The sequence below is a fragment of the Chinchilla lanigera genome, unplaced genomic scaffold (genome assembly GCF_000276665.1).
Source record: "Chinchilla lanigera isolate Chin_1 unplaced genomic scaffold, ChiLan1.0 scaffold00065, whole genome shotgun sequence".
NCBI classification, from domain to species: domain Eukaryota; kingdom Metazoa; phylum Chordata; class Mammalia; order Rodentia; family Chinchillidae; genus Chinchilla; species Chinchilla lanigera.
This window is the reverse complement of record NW_004955466.1, coordinates 12,965,085-12,990,793: the sequence shown is the minus strand read 5'-3', so window position 1 is coordinate 12,990,793 and position 25,709 is coordinate 12,965,085. Positions and strand designations below refer to the sequence as shown.

The following is a 25,709-nucleotide window of genomic DNA, read 5'->3' as shown; positions in this document are numbered from 1 at the left end:
AGTTTGTATTCTGACACTTCTTTTTTTCAATTAATTGCTGGCTGATTGGAGCCACAAATATTGGTAGTTAAATCCTCAAAAGAAAAGAATCTATTAGACTACTACTTTCATATTTTCTAAACATAATCTTTTTAAAAAAAAAAAATCAATGAAAAACTGAGGGTGTTTTTTAACTCTGGAGAAAAAAATGGAAAGCAAGTATTCACTACAAATGGACTGCCACTAGTAACCAGGAGAAATAAATTACTGAAACCAGAGTTAAGTTCAAAACAAAGTAACCTTTTGATCTCTAACACTTGGCCCCGGGGGAATCGGGAAGAAGTAGGCAAGGAGAACAGATGATTTATTCAGATTATGAACTGACTTGTAGGGAGTGTGCTGGGTTCCAGGTGGTTCTGGTAAAGGGAAGAATGAGGAAAACCCATCAAGAACCTACACAAATATGACCCTGGGCCTGGGGCAAAAAAATTCTGAGCAATGAAACCCAAAATAGGAGTGCAGCCTAAAAATAGCCCTTCTGCTTCTCCTGAGGTATTTTTATTTGAGCATTCATTCAAAATGTGTGGGAAGACAAAACTGAGCTAAGTGAATTTCCAGATTTCATTTGAGGCCAAATGATGCTCTGAACCATTCCAATGAACGGTAAAATACAATTTCCCTTTCCTTTAGTTTGCTCTTGTAAGTCTGGGGAGAGGGACACAAAACTGGACAAAGGTATCATTTAAATTTTATGAGACCCTGATATTACTTTCAGGTAAAACATCTTTTATTTTCTTTTTTGGTCTTTTTGAGACAGGGTTTTACTATGCAGTTCAAGCTGGCCTTGAACTCACTTTGTAGCCCAGTCTGGCCTTGAACTCTCAGCAACCTTTGATCCTCCTGCCTCAGCCTACAGGTGTGTGCCATAATACCCAGCCTCTAGGTAAAACATCTTAATGTCTAAGTTATGTCATAGGAAACCATTAGATTCTTGGAATTTTGTCAGTGAAAACCAACATAATTTTTTTCCATAAAGAAAGATGAACAGACGATGACAGAATGTTGATATTGTAATTACACTTTCCTATTATGCTAGGAACTTAGAAGATTTCATTATTGCTGCCTAGGGTATATTTTTCCCATTCCATTTAAAGATTTAAGAAAAAAGTGGTATGAACAACCAACATGTGAGGTGAAACATGTTATAATTCCAGCACTTCTTCTAAAATGCTTTAAGAGGTATCTGTTAGTGACTAAGTTCTATGCTCTAAGCAGACTCACTGTAGGGACCCCTTTCCCCCAGGGGCAGGTAGCAAAGACAACTGTACTCTTCTCCCCACTATTTAAAATCTTACAGCTACAGTAGCAGTACAAGAAAGAAAAAATTTGGTGCCAAAGGATGAGAAAACAGTTCCATCTCAACCACAAGAGTGTGAAGAAGAGACAAGATGGTGGTAACAACGGTGTGCAGTGGGTATATCAGTCACAGAATTCTACTGTGACTGCCAGCTTTTGGAACAAATGCCACCCATTTCTCTATCCATTCATTAGTCCTGAGCATACTGTCGAACCCAAACACACATGAACACATTCACTGTGCACCCAGCACTAACATAAACACAACCCCTACCACGCATGCCTCCCCTCATGAAGAGTCAGCTTTAGAAGAACCAGGCATGATAAAGCAGGACCATAATCCCAGCACTGGGGATGTAGAGGTAGGAGGATCACCTCAGTTGGAGGCCAACCTGAAAGACACCGCAGGACCCTGTCTCAAAACACAAAACAAAGAAACAAAAAAGAAGCTAAGTTTAGAAGAGCCTGTGATGTGAACAGCTTCTAATTATGCTCAGGAGCACCAGATCTGGTCTGGGACACTGGGGAAAAGCAGGACAGGCACAACAGATAATCAGGATAAGACCTGGAAAACTCCAGGCCAACAGGCAAACCCTCCCATTTTTCTGCATACTTCATACAGTGCAGGATAAACTCTACAGGAATGTGGGGTGTTAGGAATAATTACACTTGCAAATCCCACTCCTAAGACCTGGCCTAGAGCAAATAAATCCTTCCAGACTTCACACTAGCACCTCACAATCTCCCAGTTAAACTGGGCAAGACAACAAGAGAGTGACCTACTTAGCTGTCCTGTAATGTGGAGAGAGACAATTTCCCTCCTCTTCCCTGAAAGTGTGATAAGGAACAGAACGAAGGAGATGCAAAGGTACACAGCACCCTTTCTGCCCAAATATAAGCCCATTGCTGGGCACCACTAGAATTTGTAAAGGAGTCTACAGACCAAATCAGAAGCTAAAATTACAACATAAGACAAGTACTTTAAAGGTATAACTATATGTTAGTTTCAACCGGGAGAAAGTAACATTTTAATTCAGAACAGCAGTTAGTCGTTTTACTGGAAATTCTACACAGCTATGCTAGACATATTAATTAGGGTAGAGCAAGGGGAAAGACTGGCATGAACACAATCCAAGACATGGCCAGGTAGAAACTTTGTGCAGCTCTGGGGACAACTGGGAAGTGTCAGCCTACACTGCCACCCACTATCTGTTAAAATGATACAGAGATGACCTTGAGCACCCTGGCCCATTCCCAGATTCTATGGAAAGAGTTCTCATATTGTATTTTCAGGACAAATATCTCCCAATCCAATGATGACCTTTCCTTTTTTGATCTTTCTCAACTTTTATTACTCTGCTATTAGCAAAAAAGGAACAGAGGTTTCACTCATGCTAGTGGAAAAGCAAGTTAAATTACTTCTCTAGCTTCAGAGAACTTGGGAGTCCTGCTGAAATACATTGATTATGCATGCCCAGAATTCTGATTTTTCTTGGAGTCACGGTCATGCTTCCCCTGATCCTACCAAAAATGAGCTGATGCTGAGCACAGACTTATTAACATGGACCAAGTAGACTTCTCCTCCCTGCACCCCCACTAGCCCCAAGTCCCCACAGCCACATCAGCTTCCCGCCTTCCTGCACACCTACAAAAGTGACCCCATATTCTCCTGGGTATTTTGTTGTTTTGCTTAAATTTGGTTTCTCTTGTTTGCAACCAAAACAATACAGTATATCAGCTAAAATAAAAACCCCAAAGGGGCTACTTTTAGTGCCTTCCCTGTACTCTTACAGAAGAACCAACCATATCAGCATGGACAGCAGTGCATCAAGGACATAGGTACCATATGCTCCACCAAGCCAGGAGCCCCAGGGGACACGCTACCAAATGTACTGCAGTGAAAAATGCTCTGCAGTGAAATATACTCTGAGCGCCACTCCCAAACTATTTGAAAATGAAAGGAAGTACCAAGTTGACCCCTCAAATGTAGAAGAAAAATTATCACTGGGCAACTTGTAAGTTTTCAGCATATGTTATATTAGACTCCTTGCAGTCAGCTGTTCTTAGTTGCCCCAACGCCAAGAGGACTGAGTTTCCTGACACATCGAGAAAGTTCAATGCATACAAATATAGCCCATAGGTATACGGGGGCAACTCACTACTACTTTTAAAAGCAGGGATCTTATATTTTATAGCACTGTGCAAAATGATTCATGTACCATTTTTCCTTTGATCTTCACAAGCTGTCTCTAGATAGTCAGGGAAGGCAGGCACCATAATATTCATTTTACAAAAGAGGAAACTGGATTAAATTCTGCCTAGAATCAAAACTAGCAGTGGCAAAGCTGGCTCAAGGTCAGGCTCAAATTGAAATCTCTGCTGCCAAACTCCACACACTATTTTATCCCATGGTAAAAATCCAGTCTTTAAGCACACAGGAGCCCTCACTAGCTAACAGAAGAAATGGGGTCAAACAAATTTGTAGAGCTGGGGATACAGGGCCACAGCAAAGGCAAGGTGAAAGTGGAACGCCTGAGTTCTACTTCATCTGTGTTACCTCACCAAACATTCACTTTTGGCCTCAGTAAGAGAGCCATTATCAATATTCATAGTAAATGTTTAGTCTGTCCAGACTGCTACAGCGGGGTACTTTAGACTAGGTCACCTTTAAACAGCAATGCATTTCTACAGTTCCAGAGGTTGGGAAAATCAAGATCAAAGTGTCAGATCTGGCGTCTGGGGAGGGCTGTTTTCTGGTGCACAGAGTGGTGCCTTCTCCCTGTACGGTCTTCAGGTAGAAGAGGAAAGGCCACTACCCAGGGCCTCTTTCACAAGTGCAGAACCTCATGAACTAACCACCTCCAAAAGGCCCCATCTTCTAAGGCCATCACTTCAGGGATTAGGATTCAGCATACAAAGGGGGGGGGGCACAAAACTATAATATTCAACCCCTATCTCCCAAATTCATTTCCTTCTCACATACAAAACACATTCTATCTCAAAAGCTTTGAAAACCTTAACTTTATCCAGCATCAACTCAAAGGTCAAGTCCAGAGTCTTATCTAAATATCTTCTAAGTCAGATATAGGTGAGAATCAGAGGTAGCATTCATTCCGAGATAAATTCACCTCTAGCTATGAGCCTATGAAATCAGATAATTTAAACATTTCCAAAATATTATGGTGGTAAAGGCCAAATGGAAACCATTAAAACACCTCGACCTGCGAAAATAATAAATCAAAAAGCACTACTACATTCTCAGAGGGACTGCCGCATCACCCCGAGGCTCTGAAAGATGCACAGTGGTACTCTGCACCAATCCCCAGCAGCTCTCCTGCTGGGCCTGTGCAAAAGACAGACGGATCTTGGAGAATGACAGTGGATTACCATAACCACAACCACAGCAGCCCCTGCAGCAGACGTGGTTTCACTGCTGAGGAACATTAAGACATGAAGCTGCTGGTATGCAGCACTTGGACTGGCAAATGTCTGTTGCTGAATGCCTGTGAAGCCCACCAGAAGCAGACAGGGACAGCAACATGCCCATGCTACCTTTATCTTTCTTTTATTTCTTCTTTTCTCCCTTTTCCTACATTTACTTGGCCCAAGTAAGGGCTCTGTCTTTTCCCTAGCCTTCCATTTTTTCCCTACCCTTAATAAATGTGAAACTTTGTCATCATTTATGCTTGTTTCATTCAATTCTTTGTTCAGGACAGAAGGCTCCTAGAAATCCTAACCCTAACCCTAATCTTCCTCTGGAAGGAGATTCCAGCACCCTCCCACTCCTGTTATAACTTAGTTCATTGGGGCTGATCACCTTTTCCTTACACAGGAATTACACTGATCCATTATACTGATGACGTAATGATAACTGGATGCAATGAGGAGGATGTGGCGACTACTCTACATTTATTGGTAAAACAACAGCATGACAGGGAGTGGAAATCAGACTAACATTCAGGGGTCTCCGACCTCCATGAAATTTCTAGGGACCCAGTGGTGTCAGGGGATATCAAGATACCCTTTCTAAGGTAAAGAGTAAATGGTTGTATCTGTCTACTCCTACAATCAAGAAAGAGCTATAATACACATGAGCAGTACAGTTTTGACCAATTTTGCATGCTTATATCTGGTAATCTGAAAAATTAATTTGAAGACAACAATATGCAGTATAACCACCACTGGTCAAATCCTACCATTTTGTTTAGTGAAGCTCTGTATCGTGTCTAATTTTTTTATATTATTTTTTATTCTCTTTAATGGTTTGATCAATTCTGAATTTTTACATCTGGTAATCTGAGCAAGTTCTTTAAAGAGAACAATGTGTAATATAACAACCACTGTTAATTCCTATCATTTTGTTTTGAAACCCTGTATCACTTTTATTATTTTTGTGTTTTGTTTTTGTCTGTGCTGTTATTTTGATATTGGGGTTATTTCTTATTCTCTTTCAAATAAAAAAAAAAGAAAAAGCTACAGTTGGGCATGGTAGCACACATTTATAATCCCAGCATTCTGGAGGCTGAGGCAGGATGATCACCTTAAGTTCAACGTCAGCCTGGGCTACATAGTAAGTCTAAGGGCACTCTGAACTACACAGGGCGACCTGGTGTTAAAAAAAAAAAAAAGGAAGGAGAAGGAGAAGGAGGAGAAGGAGAAGGAGAAGGAGAAGAAGGACAAGAAGGACAAGAAGGAGAAAAAGGACAAGAAGGAGAAGAAGGAGAAGGAGGAGGAGAAGAAGGAGAGGGAGAAGGAGGAGGAGGAGAAGGAGGAGGAGAAGGGGAAGGAGGAGAAGGAGAAGGAGAAGGAGGAGGAGGAGGAGGAGGAAGAGGAGGAGGAGAAGGAGAAGGAGAAGGAGAAGGAGAAGGAGAAGGAGGAGAAGAAGGAGAAGGAGAAGGAAAGAAAAAGAAAGAGTTCTGGTGCCTACTGGGTCTATTTGAAGGCCTGGGGACACTGTCCCAATTTGGGTGGATTGCTCCAGCCCATTAGCCAAGTGCCTTGTAAAGCTGCTAGTTTATTGGAATCCAAAACACAAGAAGGCTCTGCCCTAGGCCCAGGCTGCTGTGCAACTGCTCAGCCCCAACGTGCATAAAGCGCCAGCCACAGCAGGCATGCTGTGTGGAACCTGTGGCAGAATCCATGCGGCTGTTACTTGGAGCAAATCCCTGCCACCATTCACAGACAGCAACTCTCCTTTGGAAAGACAGCTCTTGGCCTGTTACTCAGCTTATGTAGAACTAAGCACTTGACCATGAACCAATCATTCCCTATGTAAACTGGGTGATATCTGACCCACCAAGCTATAAAGTATGGAGTGCACAGCAGCACTCTATCATCAAATGGAATCAGTGTGGACATTATTGGCCTGACTAGACCCAAAAGCACAAGTAAGTTACAAGTCAGAGCGGCTGGCAGTAAGTGGTTCCCCTATCTCTACCACTCCCTAGTCCTCAGGCCCTGTTCTGACTCTCTAGCTTCAATGGAATAAAGCTCTCCACATATCTGCCCACCAGTTCCTATTGGTTCTCTTTCTCTGGAGAACCCAGACTAACAAAGTAAGCACAAGTCAAACTTTGGATTATGAGTAACTTGCTCCATGAATGTTCCACAAAATGAGCAAACATTTATGAGACATTTTAAATCAATAAACAAGCAACGTCTTGCACTACAAGTAGTATGTCACCCAGAATGTCACACAATCCCAACTGGTTCTGAAGCAGAAAGACAGGAAGTGGCTAAAACTGGCTGGGAAAGGAGATACAACAAGATCCAGGGACACATGTGCTGAACAATTCTTGCAGCCCTGGGTACAGACCTCTCGGGGAAATGCCAGTAGGTTTCTGATAGGATGACCTGAACACAGCACCAGTGTGAGGAATACAAAAAAGGGACAGTCACCATTAAGTGCTGTCTCTTCACAGTAGCCCTGTCTCTTCACAGTAGTCCACTCTACACTGACGGGTGCATCTTTAATTTTATTTCTTCTTTTCTCCTTTTTCCTACATTTACTTGGCCCAAGTAAGGGCTCTGTCTTTTCCCTAGCCTTCCATTTTTTTCCTACCCTTAAAAAATGTGAAACTTTGTCATCATTTATGTTTGTTTCATTCAATTCTTTGTTCAGGACAGAAGGATCCTAGAAATCCTACCCTTAACCCTAATCTTCCTCTGGAAGGAGATTCCAGCACCCCAAAATATGCTAATCCAGAGTCTGTCTCTGTCTGTCTTTCTCTCAGCTTTGCTATACACGTGGTTTTGGATTACAAGATGAATGAATTATTCCTGCAAACCAAGGTTTTATTGTACTATTGGAAGAAATGAGGAGTATGATTAGTGAGGAAATCTTGTTGTAAGCCCACTCACTGTCCAGACCTACACAAAAGTTATTTCAATAGAGAATTTTTGACTTCTGGTAACTTTAAAATGTTTAACAAAAATAAGAAGCAAACAAAAGGCACACTGAGCCTGTCTGCTGTATAGTTACTCAGTTACCAAGAAAACGGCAGGTAAAGAGAATGGAGCATTTGCTTGCTATGCACACCAGCTGCTCTCCCTGAAGGCTGAGTTCCCCTGGCTAACTGCCCTGGGCTAAGGTTTTCCAGCCCCCCAGGAAAACTATCAAAACAAAACAAAACAAAACAAAAAAAAAAAAAAAAAAAAAAAAAAAAAAAAAAAAGAAAGAAAGAAAGAAAGAAAAAAGAAAAGAAAAGAAAAGAAAGGAAGGGGAAAGAGGAAAAAAAGGAAAGAAAAAGAAAGAAGGAAAAGAAAAGTTCAGGTTCTTGAAGATAAGCTGGTAATGGGGTGGGGATGGGAGGTATTAAATTCCTTTTCAACAGCACCCACTTGGCTGTAAAGGAGGCCTGAGTCTGGAGAGAAATTTAGTTACAGTTTCACTGTAAACACCATCGCCAGGACACACCAACATGAGAAAAGACACGAGGCATAGTCCCAAGCACTGCGAATTACTTAAACTGCTACAAATGAAGGGAAGAGCACTCATGTACACAGAGCCTTTCTCATCACTGTCACTGCTCTGTCCCCTACTAAAGCCCTTGAGCACTAGCAGCTGGTGCATCTATATCACGTGACTTGCACACATTTTCACCTCTTAGCTATCAGACAACCAGAAAAGAAGCATAAATAACTCAGCAGTCATATGTAGAGTTGAGGGAAGAACGATTTGTGCCCAATTCTTCTGATACAAATTCCTAACTTGCAAATTTCAAGGTAGGTAAAGATAACAAATTTCCAGATTTAAAAATATCTCCAAAGAACTAGAAACCAACAAACATATTAAAACCAAAGTGAAGCTAAACTTCCAAGGTAGGTAAAGATAACAAATTTCCAGACTTAAAAATATCTCCAAAGAACTAGAAACCAACAAACATATTAAAACCAAAGTGAAGCTAAACTTCCCAACAGGATCAAGTCTATAAAATATAAACCCACACATATATGTGCCATTAGAAAACAGGCCAACAGTGATAAAATCTTAACATAATTTTCATCTCAGCCTTGGGCATAGAATTAGAAGAATCAGATCTAATAGAAAAGAATGGTAGATAATAACTTATGTTTATACTCTCCAACTTATCACAGGGTTGTATTCCAACAAGCTCATCTTAAATTGAAAATATCCTACGTCAAAAATGCATTTAAAAATCTCAATAGACCCATAAAGTCAAAAATCATAATTTAATAAATGATGAAATGAGAACCATCCTTATACTCTTTCAGAAGATTTATCCTGTGCTTAACTATATAAGCAAGTCTTATTACTTGTTATTTATACCTCTTAAGAAGAAAAAAAGCCATGTGTTCTGCCTATAATCCCAGTTACTTAGGAGGCTGAGGCATGAGGATCCCCAGTTTGAGGCCAGCCTTGGCAACTTAGGAAGACCCTATCTCAATTTTTTTTTTTTTTTAAAAGGACTGGGGGTATAGCTGAGTGGTAGTGTTTAACTAGTACACACAAGGCCCTGGGTTTTATCTGTAGTTCTACAAAATAGCAACAAACAAATAACACCAGGGCAGGAAAAGAGGAAAATCAAGAACAAAATGGCACCTCCACTGCCTGTTCTCATTTGGGCTAGGAAAAGGTAGCAGCAATTTTCCAGGTCCTGAACCTGCGTACGCAAAGTGTACCATGATTAATGTCTTGCTTGTACTTCTGGGCAGAAAAGAAAAAGTCTAAGTCAGTATTGTCCAATAGAAACTTCTTAGTGATGGAAGTGCTTTGTCTCTACCCTGCCTCATAAGTAGCCACTAGCCCACAGGTGGCTATGAGCATCTGAAAGATGGTTGCTGTGACTGAGGAACCAGGTTTTTAATTTAATTTTAATTAATCACAATTTAAATAACCATGTACAGTTGGTGGTTGCCATACTGGACGGTTCACTGTTCAAATCTCAGATTTCTACGAACTCTTTTTGCAAACCACAGTGGTAATAATTTGAAGTCTATCAAAGTTGAAAATGTCCAAAGATTACCAACTCCTGTTTAGGAGCTGAAGAAGGTATTGTCAAGGTTCAGTCAGATCTGGGGTATGATTGGGCAACACAAATCAAAAAAAAACCAATTCCTTATAGTTCCAATTGAAGTCATTAAATCAAATTCATTAATTACCACAGAAATCACACAATGAGTTAACAACTGGAAACACATCAGCCGGTACTCTAGTAGTTTTCTGATACTTCATGGTGCTGTGAAACTGACCCCCGAAATTAAGGCATTAAAATCTTTTTTTTGGCACTCTGTAAAATAATAGTCTTAACAAAAGGGGAAGGCAGTTCACATAGGTATAATTAACACAAGGTTGTCCGAAACTATCACATACACAATGAACCTCATTTTAATGGAACCAAGAGAAAACACAGAACACTGAAAGAATGTGCCTGCTTCTACTGGAAGGACACAGGGACGTGTGGTCCTGTCCTGACTGAGCTGGCATTTCGACAAGGAGCCTGGGAAGTCAGTGGAGGTATGATGGGGCAGTGACTGAGGACACAGTCAGCCAGGGCGTGGGGGCAACACTCACCATACAGGTCACGCCTGTGTGGCAAACCTCACTCACAAGGAGAGCAGCAGGCTCACTGTGGGTGTGGGAGGATGCACAAAAAGGAACTTGAAGGGAATCCACCTGCCAATAACTCATCATTCATAATGTTTGTCTGGGGGAAGGTGGGGCGTGGCCTACTGCCAGTATACGACCAAAAGTAATCAACTGGTCAGAAAACAGTAGGAATTACACATCTATGTATGAGAAAGAACATTTCATCTGTGCATGACAGCACACACCAGTAATCCCAGCTACTCAGGAGGCCAAGGCAGGAGGATTACAGGTTCCACCCCAGCCTGGGGAACTTATCAAGACCCTCTCTCAACATAAAACAATAAAAAAGGGCTGCGGATGCTCACAGGTAGAGTACTTACCTAGTATGCAGGAGGCCCTGGGTTCTCCCACCACCACAACTGCAAAAAGGAAATGAAGGAGAAACAGTATTTCCTGTTGACCTCCCTCAGGCCTACTCCAACCCCACCCTAGCCTGCTCCCTACATCCACTACACAGGGCAAAGGAGCAGGGATTGTTGCCTCCGGCTGGTGTAACCAGATATTTCTAGGACCTCTGGACTCACCGGCTTACTACTGTGGTGGATGACGAAGGACCTTGTTATCCTGAGCTCCAGGCAAATTCAAGCCCCCCAACCAACACAGGCCTGTAGAGGCTGCTCCAGCAAAGGCCCTCTCTGAAGCTGCCCGCCAACAGCTCAAGCCAGCTGACCAGCATCCAGCCACCGTCTCTTTTCCAAACACCAAATGAACAGATCTTGATTCAGCTCTTAGGTTACGCTCTGGTGGAGAACAGGCAAAGGAAGGAAGCACCAAGAGAGTGATTTTAGAAAAACGATTCTGGGCATAAACCAAGTCTATGTTTCTGTGGAATTGTTAATAACTCTGGGGTCCTTTGTGTTTGTTTGAACCCTCCATGTCTAGCTGAGGAAAAGACATATTTCTTTTTTCTCTCCAGGGAGGAAAAAGCAGGAAAATAAAATTCCTGTAATGTCATATCCAGTCAAACAGGAAGGTTTGTAGGCGCAGGGATGAATGGCTTCCAGAGCTGGAACTGAGCCAATCGGAAAATAATTTATTTGACTTTCATTTGTTTCATTTCCTCCACAATTATCATTCAGCACCCTGCTCCCCTATCCACCAAGAAAAGAGGAAACATTTTTATAAACACAAAAAATACAGTGGTTAAGAAACACCTGAGATGTACAGAAATTGGAAGCTTCATTCATTGCTGGTGGGGAATATAAAACGGTTCAGCAAACTTTAGAAAGCAATTTGGCAGTTCCTCAAAATGTTAAACATAGTGTTTCCATACAATCCAGCTCTTTTTCATACTTAGGTATTTACCCAGGAGAACTGAAAACATATGTTCACAAACACATATATAAATGTTGATAGCAGCATAATTCATAAGAGCCAGAGGGGAAACAACCCAAATGTCTATGAATAAACAAAGTGCAAAATATTCACTAAATGGAGTACTATTTGGCAATAAAAAAGAATGGAGTACTGACACATACCATGCCATGGCTGGATCTTTGAAAACATTATACTAAATGAAAAAGCCAGTCACTAAAGACCAGGTATTACATGACTCCATTCCCTTTCAACATCCAGAACTGGCCAATCCACACAGACAGAAGGCAGATTAGTGGTTGTCCAGGATAGAACTGGGCAGATCTATTAAACTATATAGCAAGAAAGAAGTTGAAACTATAGCCTAAAGTGAACTTTATGCTTTGCCACAGTTAACACAAAAGCATCTCTGTAAGAGAGAGGACCTTCCTTAGGAAAAAAGAAGCCTGTCAGGGGTCTATGATAGCAACCAGCATTGCCTGGCCCTGCCAGCCTGACAGACTCTAAAAGCAGAACATTTACCACAACACACCAATCTGAACAAGCTAAATCAATGGACAAGGAGAGAGAAAGAGCTTCCCCCTACCAGGAAGAGAGCTTTGATAGCAAACTGTCGCCAGACCCTCCACTGCTGTTATCCTGTATAATCTATAGCCTGAGGCTTCCAAGAAAAAAATCCTAAGAATTACAGTGAACCTCACAAGGACACTGGTTTTGTGTTATTATCCCAGGTGAAAAAGGTAGCCCAAAGAACATCAAGTATTATAGTTGGCTGACATCTTGATGGCATGTTGATTTAATAATAGCAACAACAAGTCACTTCTGCTGAGAAAATGAGCCACGAGGCTATCCTTGGATGAACAGCAAAATCCAGGAGAGATTTTGTTTGGACAATGCTTAAAAACCAAGGCAAGGCACACCGTGCACAAACACAACAGGGAAGGCACACAGAGCATTGGGTGAGAAAGAGAAACTTGTCATCTGACCATGACATGAACTCTTTACTGTTTTAAAAGAAAATAAAACGTAAAGTAATAATAATAAAAAGCTTTTCCATTATTCTACCTGCCTCAATAGTGAAAGAAGACTACACTCAAATAAAACAAGCACTTACAATGCAAGTGTGGAAACAAACTCGAGTCCCCTAGTATTACACTGCAAAACAATTTTTCATTCCACACAAATATGTGCTGCACTCACAGCTGGAGACAGTGTCAATTTATGTCCTCCTCTGGCCTCAGGAACAGAAGCACGTGGAGGGACAAACAACGGCCTGCTGGTCGGCAAGAGTCCCCATCCCAGTTTCAGCATTAACACATGGAGTAACCCAAAACCCTCTGAGCCGGGCGCTTCAGTCATGTGTAACACAACAATGAGGGTTAACTAGTAGTTTTTTTCCTATCTGGGATTTATCTGGGGGAGCATCTTGCTTGTTCGTTTATTTGAAATCCCAAACACAAGTGAAATCTTACGATGAATTCTAAACAGGCAGCCTAAGACTGGGGCTTGAAGCAACTTCTGGCCTCCTGTGACTTCACAGCACACAGTGTGAAAACACTCCCAAGTTCCCTGAAGATAAAACTCAATTCTGCTTTTAGTAGCCTTTGAATTTTAACTGAAAGCAAGGAAAACAGACTGTGTGACAGAGTAATGGTCACAGTCTGATTACAGGAGTAATCCTGCTCCTGGGAGGTGGTTGAAGAGAGGGCCAGAAACATCAGAAGGGGTCCTTCCCTCATAAGTATGTAAACCTCTCACATCTGTGTGCTTATCTTTCCGAATAAATGTACATGATGTGATTAATAAAGCCAAAATTATTGCTGATTTCAATGGTCAAGTGGGAATCTGTGGGGTTTAATTAAAAAGGAATCGTTATACTCTAAAAGACTAGGAGCCACTGCTAGAGTGAAAGAAACAATATTCCACTTGATTTAAATAATGTGAGTTGATCGTAAAAATATTTTTTAATTTTAAAGATTCTACTACCTCCACAGATAGACTAGTTAGATCCGTGGATCTCCTACCTACTAGCTTGCAGCTCAGAATGTTGCTTTGAGAACTGAGGGCATGTTTGGGCTGGGCCGGAAGAAATGTCACATTTGATAAGCACTGTCTGCTATGACTATGCAAGGAATAAGAAGTAGGGGAAAGGAGAAGTGACTTCCATACGTGACACACTAGTATGTGACATGCTAGATGGTATCAGACGATCATCTAAGATATAGCAATTAGCACAGAACTCAATTCTAACTTCCATCCTGTCATTACACTAAAACATGAACTACAATATATGGTGTGAAACTCTGACTAATGACAACTGACAAAGTAAGGGCTTTCTGTTTAATATTATCTTTTAAAGAAACCTCTTCAAAAGAGTTTATGCCTCTCAACTAGATGACTGTATCAAATCAATTTTGCTTTTATCAATCTATGATATACTTTGTCACTTGCTATTTCTAAGCCTGGAAATTAAAAACGTTTCTTCAATAGAACAAGTGAAGACAAGTTGTACATTTGAGAACATCAGTAAACACAAACCAAACAGTAGCTATCAATCTCACAGAAAATTTATGATGCTCTATCTTAGAAACTTTATGAAAGTTTGACCCACTCAAGACTTGTCCTTTTAAAAACTGAAACCTACATAAAGGAAGTCTAAAATTGTGAATCTATCAGTCATATATTCTAACTAAAATGTCTTTGGGGGGGCTTTCAAGGAAGGGTCTCCCTGTGTAGCCCAGGCTGTCCTTAAACTTACAGTTCTGCCTCAGCCTCCCAAACGATAGGATTACAGGCATGTAGCACCAAGCCTGGTTTAAAACTTCTTACAAGAAGAATAATTTAAAAAGAATTATTAGAGAATGACTGAATCACAAAAGGACATAGGAATGTTTTATATTTCTTAAAATGATAAGTTCATAAAATACTATGAACTTTTTTATACTAGTCACATCCTAACACCTGCTTTTCCAGAGTGCTGCAGGGTGTATGTGTGTGTTATTTCTTTTTAAATAGAGATAGATGCAGAACTTCAAACTTCTCATAATATTTAAATTATTTCATTGTTATTCCAAATAAATTTAGTGTAACAGAAAACTACTACTAGGCTTATCATTAACAAGAAAAATATATTCAATCTAGAATTTCACCAACCACAGAAAAAAGAAGACTATTTACAGTCATTATTCCATTTCAAAAGATATTTCGTAAGATTTTGCAATTGCAGGTCAAAAAAAGAGAAACTTTAGACAAAACACCTCATAATCCACTTTACATTGGTATTGTTTATTCATAGGATGTGACTGAAGTGTCTGACTCTTTCTCCGAAAGGCAGCTGGCCCCATGGAAATCCTGCTTCTTCCATCATTTTTTATAGATCTCACCACCTGGGCTCCGAATAGTGCCTAAGAACTAACAAATCGGCTAGGGAGAAACACCCACTTCCCAGGCTAGGAAGATGAATTACTGTTTAAGGAGGAGTACATAAACATGACCTGTTCTCAGCAACCTACTGCTTCTTCCAAGGAGCCTTCCTGTAACAACCACTGTATCACCCTACCTCCCAAACAAGGGAACAGGGACCTCCCTACCAACACAAGATGTGTATATGGATATGTGTATGTGGGTCTCTGTGTGAGTATTTGCTGTTTGTAACTTTTAAAACAGAAACAGACAGATAGAGAACTTTAAAAACAAGAGTCCCAGAAAATAAAATCTGAACAGAACCATATACTGAGTAAAATGTCTTCTTCCTAAGTATGCTGGAAACGTATTACATTCTCTTACTGGGGTTATCACAATTATCTAAAATTAGTTTCTCTAAGCTGCAAAGAGTAAATTAAAACCGCACTTAAGAGAAAACCCATTTTTCCTACAATACTGACTTATGATCCTATGTATTGATGGTGAAGCAATCAGATTCTGACGACTACAGCATTCTGTAAAATGCGGTGCTGGACAGGCAGTCCTGCAAGTATTTTTAGCTAAGCATTTGAACACATATCTGTTTTACAGCACCATTTATAAACAGAATGTACCAGGCGTAACATTTCTTTTATCACACAAACCGCAGTAATATAAGCTTCTCCCTCTCTCCTCATAATATTTGGATTATTTCATTGTTCTACCTCTTTATTCTTCCAAACAAGTTCAGTCCAATGGAAAAACTACATATCATCTCCCAGTTTTCTGTGCCTTCTGAAAAACTTTCTTTCTCTGTGACAGCTGCAGCAGCAGCAGCAGCAGAAAACCACTGAAAAGCCACAAGGGCAAACTCCAGGAAACGCAAATTGGCATAAAATGACAGGAGCCAATCTGAGGTTTTCTTCCAGATAATAAAGAAAGAGCTTGTTAAGATAATTAATAATGCAAAACTGCAGCCAGAAACCATGAATCACAGGGAAATGCTTTAGGTCACTTTACATATATTTATAGATCTCATCAGTTTCCTTCCAAAGGGTTTGATGGTTGTTTATTTCTGGTAACCTCATATATGCGTTGCTAATTATTCTCTTCTATGGTCAGTTTTAAAACACTGATACTTAAATAGGTCACTGGGCAAAATGGTCATTTGAGAAAGGAAAAATATAAATGGCCTATGGAGGAAAGTTCTATTTAACATACTTTTTAAATGCAAAATAAAAGAATATGCTAGTTTTTGCCAGTTGCCCAATCATAGGTAGCTGTAAGATAGTAACACCTGCAAGCACTGGTAATGTGAAAGATGCTTTCCCAGCTCACAATATGAACTGGCCAAGCCTTCAGGGAGGACAATTTAGCAGCACTTCCCAAAAATGGGAAAAAACTTCAAAATTACCTACTTCTTATCCCTTTTATTTTATTCCTAAGAAGCTATCCTGAAACAATAATCTAAAACTTGAAAAATCTTTATAATAATCTTCATGGAAAAACACTGGGAAAATGATTATCCTGTACCAGGCAGGAAAAAGGAGACAGTCACCCAAGAAGTTTGCTAAGAGTAACAGGAAGCACACTATGACAGCATTTAATTGGGAGGACAAAAAAGAATGCAGATACTATGCAATCAAAAACATTTTTACACTACATAGAATTTTCTCTATTTTTGTAGACTTTCTTTTTATTTTTTCATTTTCTCCTATTGTGAATCTGTACTACTTTTATAACTAAAATGAAAAGTTTCTGACTTAGTTTCAGAATGGCCTTAAAAATTCCCCATCATGGGCAGGGCAACATTTCCCACAGAAGGGACTACTGTCAGGAAAATACCCAAGATTTACAAGTGGGCAAAGAGATGACAGGGTATCCTCTCCAAGGAGTGCTCTCTGTGGTCTAGCAAACTGTACAGATAGGATCTATGACTTTTTTGTTTTCAGTTAACCCAATGGTCTTAAAGTGTGTTCTGTGTGTCTTGGAGGGTCACAGTCCTTTTCAGCATGTTTGTGAGTTCAAAACTAATTTCATAGTAACATTAAGATGTTATTTGCCATTTTTGCTTTCACTCTCTCAGAAATTTTCAGAAGCTTCAGTACTCACGATGAAGTCATCATTTGGATAATATAAAGAGCTTTCATTATTGCCAGTTTCCAAATGAGAAAGTGAACAGCTTCACAGTTTGTCAATTCTAATCTCTGATATGAGAAAATATATTACACAAACAAATCTCTTTGAGGTCTTCAATTTTCATAGAGTCAAAAATTCTTGAAACTTAAAAGTTTGAGAACCTGCTGCACCAGTCTGTTTCAGCTCTTAAAGGACAGGAATTAACTGCTAAAAAGCACAGAGTAATATATTGACCGTGTCCTTAGCAAAGCCAATGAGTTTTGTCTGGTAGTCACCCAGCTGCTTTGCTTGCCTAACATGTACATGGCATTTAATGGTCCTTTAGGATATTAACCAGTTTTGTACACAACAGAATTTCTGATTTATTTCAGCACTTTTGCTTGTGGATAGATGATAGGAAGTCAGATAAACAGACAGACAGGCAGACACATGTAAATATCTGTTCAAATTCTCCTGTGAATTGGTCCTAACATCTTCCTGGTTCCTTCATTAATCAATGAGTTAAATCAAAGTTGTTGGCATGTACTTATTTTACAATTTTAAGAATTTTATTTTTCAACTCTGAAAATTATTCTTTAGCATCCACTAACTACAAATAGATCAGATTCAGCAGTATACGCCACATACTAATAAAAAATGAAGGCAAGGGTCTAAACAAATAATCAAATTATATTTTAAAACAAAGGTAATCTATGACAAATAAGCTTTACTAAGTCGATAAAACCGACCCCATCAGGACTCTACTTTTACTCTGAAATCTACTATTTCCTGCTAAATAGAGCTGATGTTAATATACACTGAATTGTCCAAAAATTTAGGAAATGAAACCTGATTTCCTAACTAGCCACTCCATCACTTATGATAAAGTTGTGTCCCAACAAACCCTTCGTAAGCTGAGAATATAGTAAGTTGAAATGCATTTACTACACCTAATCTACCCAACAGCACAGATCAGCAACACAGCATATCATATGTGTAGCGTGTCCCCCTCAGGATCCTGAGACTCACTGGAATAGCCAGTCGCTGCTGCTACCCAGCAATACCACAGGATCCTAGCTTGGGAAAAGACTGAAATTCAAAATTCAAAGTTCAGTTTCTACTGAATGTAAATTGCTTTTGCATTGTGAAAAAGCCAAAAGATCCTAAGTTGAACCTTTGCTGGGCCAGGACTCCATATTTCTTGCCAGTCTTCTCCTCAAAGTAGTTTGATCCTAATGAGCTCCTACAAGGAACATCTTTCATTCTATGAATTCTAATCTTCACTCCCATCTACTCACAAATACTTATTGGAGTAAGAATGAAATAAGTGTCTTAGTTACTTTTCTTGTTGCTGAGACAAAATACCTGACACCCAAAGTTAAAGAGGAAAAGTTTACTTCAGCTCAGTTTGTAGAGGTTTCAGTCCATAGTTGGCAGGCTCGAAGGCAGGGTGCTGTCACAGAGGGGAAATAGTCCAATGCAGGCAGAAGGCAGAAAGCAGCAAGTGCAAGCAGCAAATGATGAAACTCTGTCCCTTATATTTTATCTAGGTTACACACCCTCAGGGTGAGTAGCGCTCATACCCAGGGTGGGGCAACCTTAATCCTAGCATCACACTGCAAATCAATCCCAGCACTGCATCCTTAATCCCAGTATCACACACCCTAGATCCAGCCACCTCTGAAAAACTCCACCTAGGAGGTTTTGGGGGACATCTAGACACAAGCCTTAACAAAGCATTAAGTATTTGATTTTGTATCTGAAATACCTGAGCCATAGAAAGACACTGTGAACTACCCAGTCTTACATACGAGAATCAGGGGAAAATCTCTTTAGGTTCTCCATTTCCATACTGTGTAAAACATTTTCTCATTAAAAGCAAGTCTCAGTGTTTCTGTCTGTGTGCTTGTCTCTGTCTCTATGTGTCTGTCTGTCTGCCTCTCTCTTTCTTTCTCTGTCTCCTTCAAACCAGGCCTTGCTAAAACTGAAACACTGGCAGATTAGTCTAAAAGGTATTTTTCTTTTAAACTATTAATTAAGATAGGCATGGTGGCACACATTTGGAATCTCAGCACTTGGGGAACTCAAGACAGGAGGACTTCCTTGAGTTTGAGGCTGACCTGGGCTACACAGCAAAACCCTGTCTCAAAAACCAAACATAGATAGACTGCATTTTTCATTTTCTAAAGTCTACTGTTTTCATTAAAGGCCATACTTCTAAGTATTCCTAATTATATATAAAACACTGTGTATGAAACATAAGATTTTTTGCAAAGTAATTTTTCCAAAGTAAGACCAAGGTGTTCTTAGGCAGGGTTCTGCAAGCTACCATACTGACGTCAAGAAGCCAGATCTGGCCACCATTTACACACTGTCCAACCCACTGGTTTACATGTTTCCTACGGCACGTCAGCACTTCAAGGGCAGAGTAAACAACTGGCCAGGACAGCAGGGTTGGCAAGACCCGGAATAATTACTACCTGGTCCTTCCAGAATAGTATGCTATCTTCTGTTGCAACTTATTACAGCCTCATTAATCTCAACCTATGGATATCTTTTCTTCTAAAATGAAATTTAAATCAGATAGCCCACTGTATTTTCCTTCAGTAGCAACCATATAAAATTATTCTTTTAAAACAAATGTGTTTTTTTTAAAGTAGCATATTTCTATGAAGATTTAAAATATCTATCATGTTCTTGGAGGACAGTGCTCATGTCTTTGGAGAACCTACAAATATAAAATACTGTAACTATCAAAATCCCAGTGTAAAAAAGCAATTATTTCGTGACCTCAAGTTTTTAAATTTAGTTATTTTCCAAAACTAAAAACCAAAACTTTTCTCATTTAAGATTTTTTTTTTCCAATCTAAAATTTGATTTAGGTCATTTAGGTCAAAGACCTAAGCAAATCCAAACATCCCTTAGCCTATCTATACACATCTATATATTTTCCAAATTAATTTTAACTGAACTAATCCAAATATTACACATATACAACACTTAGACCATGCTCCAAAGCAAGAATCTGAAAAACTTGACATATCTGCTTAATGTCTCCACACACCCACTTCTCCAAACATCTGTTTACACCCGCTCTAGTAAATGATGCCCACCACTGTCTACAAAATAGCTTTCCTACTACCTCTAGTTACCAGGGAGTATAGGTAACAATTATTTTCATTCTAACTAATTTATAGGAAAGAGAAAAGAGAAACAGGGTGCACCATGAGTTCCAGGCTGTGGGAAATCCTACAGAACAAGTAACCCAGTTCTTTTCACAAGTTGCAAAACTTACGTTTAGATAAGTTTAAGGGATGTATAAAAAAACTAGTACATACAAACCTTATTTGAATCCTGAGTTGAACAAATTTTTTGAAGAGAATTTCTTTTGAAACTGACCAGACTTTTAATGATTTTAAAGTATTAATATATAAGTTTATATTATTTTAGATATAAGAGATTTTTAGTTAAATTTTTTAAGGTCTTGGTTTTTTGGATACATATATTAAAAACAGTGAAGTATTTGTGGATGACTTGTGTAATATCTATAACTTGCTTTAATACAATCCCAGAATTAAGGGTAGAGAGAAAAGATTAATCATGAATCAACAACTGGTGGGAGGTGCAAGTACATGGAGGAGTCTCACTCACTGTACCGGCCTTCCTATCTGCACAGAAACCGCTCAATAATAGAGCTTTTTTTCAGTCATTTTTACTCTACTTAAAAGACCAGTAACAACAGGATGTTATAAAGGTGAGGGTAAAGCATTTTAGGAAGACAGAAGGGGGCTGACAGAACATCTGTGAGTTTCCATTGCTTTGGATGCTTTTTTAATTTTGTGTTTTCATGTTAGTAACCATCAAGAGTACACTGGTATCATTTGTGCTACTAGAGTTGACAGGCAGAACTTTAATGAAGCCCACTGCTCCTGCCCTTATATGATCTCCCCTGCAGGTGGGAGCTGTGGTCATGATGAACTGTCATTTCCATGGTTATGTTGTATGTTCAAAGTGAGATCATCCTGGGTGGGCCTGACCTAATCAGGTGTACCCTTTTATCTTTGCCTGTTCTCTGGCTGTTGCAGAAAAGAGAGGGAGATTCCTGCAGGTATGGAGGAAAGCAAACACTCCCAGTGAGACTTGCCAAGTAGGCCACATTGCATGGAATGTGGGTGATCTCTAGGAGCCTATAGTCATGAGGAAATACATTCTGCCAACAACTGCTAAGCTGAAAAGAAGCCTTTAAGCCCCCCATGAGAAGGACAGCCCAGGGTCCTGACAGCCGGATCCCAGCTTGCAGGGACCACAGCAGAAAACGTAGCATGCCAGAACTCTGCCTGGTAGTGTTTTAAGTTTGGGTAAGTGACATGCAGCAATAAAACCACCATGACTGGATGACACTGGTAACTAAGTAGCTCTACAGTATCTCAAGGCCTACTTTGCACACCGTTTATAATTCTACTAGCACAAAATGGGCACCTAAACATTCAGCAATTTAACTTTTAATGCGGTGTTTGTCAGACAAATCATGAATTATGCATCCTCATCTGAGAACTTCTGAGCTAAACATAATCCCTGATAAATTAAATACTTCTTATCCGACACATACAGTTTTACAGGCAAGATTGAATGTTTTTTATAATGTCAGTTACTACAGCAGAAAAGTCCTGCACAATAATTAAAGGGAACAAGTTTAAAGCAAATTGTGATTAAAATAAATGCATCACCAACATCATAGGTTACCACAATAGCAGATATAAAACAGAACAAAGCCTTTTATCCTCTAATATCCAACCTCATGATTAGAAGGCATGAGAAAAATATAGGCCAGATCTCACTAGAACAAAATTTCTTTATAATGAAGCTCTCCATATTTTAGATGGTTTACAAATATTAAGGAATTACTGTAACTACTATTTGCCACATATTTGTCTAGAGGAAAAACTGAGACGTTTTTTCATGTTATACATTTTTTAGAGGAAAAAGTGAGGTATACAAATGTAAATATAATATGTCTAAGGTCTAAAAATCTGTTTCTAAGGTTCTGCTTAGTCTCTTTTTAGTCTTTTATAGAACAGATTTTTGAGAAACAATTTATATACTATAAAATTCATCCATACAAAATGTTCAGATCAGTGATTCTTAGTATATTCATAAATGGCATAAACATTATCACTACTTCCAGAAACCTCATATCCTTTTTTCAGCTGTCTCTCTTTTTTTCTTCATTATCATGTCATGCTAACAACTTTCTTTATTATTAGAAAACCTTGGCCATCTGAGATTCAAAAATCAGCATTTCAGAAGAAAAGAACTGAAGGTGGATGATTTAACCATGAGCACAACAAACTGGTGGGGGGAGGGGGAGGGAGGAACAGGAATCGAACTCAGAACCCTGTGCTTGCCAGGCAGGTGCTGAGCACAACAAACATGGGAAAAACTAGGGGGCTGGGGATTTAGCTCAGCGGCAAAAGCGCCTGCCTGGCAAGCGCAAGGTCAGAAAAACCAAAAAACCAAAAAAAAACCATGGGAAAAACTACACTGGCGTGTACAGCGTATTATCCTATTACTGGCGCTATAAACTTGTGCTTTGAAAATACAGAGATAGTCCTAATAAGCAAAACATGAAACCACTTGTAGTGAAAGCAAAGGGCCTCGTACTGGCACGAGGTAATCTGCTTACTTCAGACACTGAAGACAGGACGACCAGCACTTTAAGCAGAAAACCTCCTGTATTCGAGGTTAAAACGAGGGACACCTCTCTAAGAACATAAACCGGAATTCTGAAAAGTCTACTCCCCACCTCAAAACCATATTTTATGTAAATGAACAAATGGATGGTGTTGTGCGGCACTGCTTCCATGGCTACCACATTACAGTGACGCACGCATACTCGTGTTTATAACACAATTCATAATAGCTAAATCTCGGAAGCAGCCTATGTGGCCAACAACAGATGAGCAGATAAAGCAGATGTGGTATTTATCCACAGTGGAGTGCTACTCTACCATAAAGAAGTATAAATTCGAGTTATTTGTAGGAAAAGGGATGTACCTTGAGACCGTAACATTAAGTGAAGTGAGTGCGATGCACAAACTTAAATATTTCATCGTTTCGCTTGTTAGGAGAAACTTCAAATATAAATAAAGAACAAAATAAAAGACAATAGGAAATCGGAAGATAGAGCTTTTGCAAAATGAAAGAGAATCAACAGATGTGGGGGAGGAGCAGGGGATAAAAAAAGAATCAGGAAGTGTCACCTACATGTACAACTCCCCACGAGGAATGTAATCATTATGTACTACAAGGATGCACTAATATAAAAATTGAAAAAACCCAGAAAAATAAACAAGTAAGTCTTTTTGTTCTAGTCCCTTCCCTTATCGTGATAACTCTGGGCCAAGAACAAGATGCCCCATGGGGATGAGGTGCTGACACATGCCTTTGGCTCAAGAAAGAAAGGCAGCAAACAAACCAATTCCAGTTTTGCAGAGCCTGAGTAGAGCCTGATCGGAAGCTATCAGAGCTAGAGTCAGCTATGACATAACCTAGATCCCTTCTGGACTGTTTTCGAACAGTTTTCAGAACACAGGCCGGACAGCACATTGACCAGTCCTACTTTCACCCACTTTTGTCTCAGGCAGGCTCCTGGTGTTGCCCATTTGTGACTCGGTGGTTGCTGTTTCCTCTTCTTTTAGACAACAAACAGGCTAAAATGCACACGAATCCTCCCAAGGAGGCATTCTGAGGGAAAAGTAACTTCATGGGCCTAGAGCTTTTCCAGTTAAACCTGGAAAACCAAAATACAGTGATACAATAAAACTTCAAGCTTTATTCAGTAATGTAATAAAGCTTCAAGCTTGTTGAAAGCATAATAGTGTGTACTACATTACATGTAAAAGACCCTTTCGCCAATTCCAAATTTCTGTAAAATACCCACTTGAAATAGGTGCAAAGTTTTTAGACATAGCTGGGCACTGTACCAGCCAGGCAGCCAGCTGCATGCATCTGTGACTCCTCGCACTTCCACACCCAGATCCTCCGCGGTTCTCAGCCCTGGCTAAATGTGAGAATTAGCTGGAAAGAGGTCCAACCCCAGATCACTCATCAGCACCCCCAGTACCTCTTTCAAATCTACTGCGGAGAACTTCGCTTCCTGTCTAGGACAGAGGAGGACACCAGACACAGCAGCTGCGGTGAAGGGCTGGGCTCCCCTAGAGCTCTTGCCTCTCCCTTCTAGAAGGAACTTAGGATGCGTTTAAACTGAAATTATGTGCCTCCAGAAGCACTGTCTTTCCATTAGTTGATCAGGAAAAGAACCTGAGCTGTTTCTAACTAAAGCCTTACGAATAGCATTTTCACTCCATATACTGCAGAGGCAAGTTTGAGCACTGCCAAACCCCAAGTTTTTGACTCGAGTTTAAAAGACATTCTTGTTTGAGGAAGAAAAAAATGGAACATCACTCTGCTAATCCTTTTTAGCGTCCTTCCCACACTGCTGACTGGAGATGAACTGTCATTTTTTTAAAGGCTAAATAAAGCCTTTTTTTTTTTCAAAGCAATTTGGCCCTTGGCAGTAATAGCAGAGCTGGCCTTGCTTTTCCCCAAAGCCTCATGATCCCAGAGATAATATTACTCACCTCCAATCCCAGGCCATGGGCTTCAGGGTCATTCACCCACAAGCCCTGGCGGGCTGATCCTGATACATCATCAGGGTCTTACACAGGCCTCTGTTGTGTCCAAGGACGAGTCCTTAAAATGTAGCTGGCCTCCCAGGCTGTGGTCATGGAAGAGTGGAGAAGTGACCCCAAAGGGTCTAACTCCCTGACCTTTACTTTTCTCAAACCAACTGCCCAAATAAAGAAAAACAGCAGGGTAGTTCGGTTCCCTAAATGAAATCCAATTTATGCCTAAATATGTAAGCCTGGTTTAATGTTTACAGTTCTCAGGCCATCCAAAGTCTGTCAACTGGCTTTCAAGCAGGACAAGCTGGCTCCCCAGGAGACATCTGGCAATGCCTAAAGACATTCTCAGTTGTTACAACTGGGGGAGGGGGTGCTCCTGGCACCTTGGGGTTGAGGTTGCTGATGGCTACACATCCTCCAGTGCTCACAGTGTCCCTCACAGCAAAGAGTGAGGCAATCCAAAATTCCAACAGTGCTGAAGTTGAAAAACCACCAATCAGAAAGAGAATGGGTCATTTTCTAGTCTTTGAACAGACTCTCATCCCAACTTAATTTGGTTTAAAACAGGAGTAAAAAACTCAGTACCTTTGAGTACACCAAGGAAGTAAAAAATAAAATAAAACAACAAGGAGAAAAACAAACACCACATAACCTAAGTGACTGCATAAGGCACTGGGAATGGTGAGATCTGGGGCATATCAAAGTATAAATGCTCACTAAAATCATTCCATTCTTAAAAACAGTAC

General features: G+C 40.0%; 1 protein-coding gene across 5 annotated transcripts in view; it reads right to left on the bottom strand.

Annotated features, from left to right (window-relative positions):
• The window catches only part of Daam1 (dishevelled associated activator of morphogenesis 1), a 174,927-nt gene that overhangs the window by 138,690 nt on the left and 10,528 nt on the right, over positions 1–25,709 (bottom strand). The window contains exons 2-3 of one of the 5 annotated variants that reach the window (XM_013521989.1): positions 10,969–11,184; positions 10,765–10,803 (exon numbers count right to left, since the gene is read on the bottom strand). The exons of 2 other annotated variants lie outside the window; for them this stretch is intronic. The gene's annotated coding sequence lies outside the window, so the exon portion shown is untranslated. The remainder of the gene's footprint in view (positions 1–10,764; positions 10,804–10,968; positions 11,185–25,709) is intronic. 2 more of the 5 variants (XM_013521990.1, XM_013521991.1) reach the window with 2 other exon arrangements.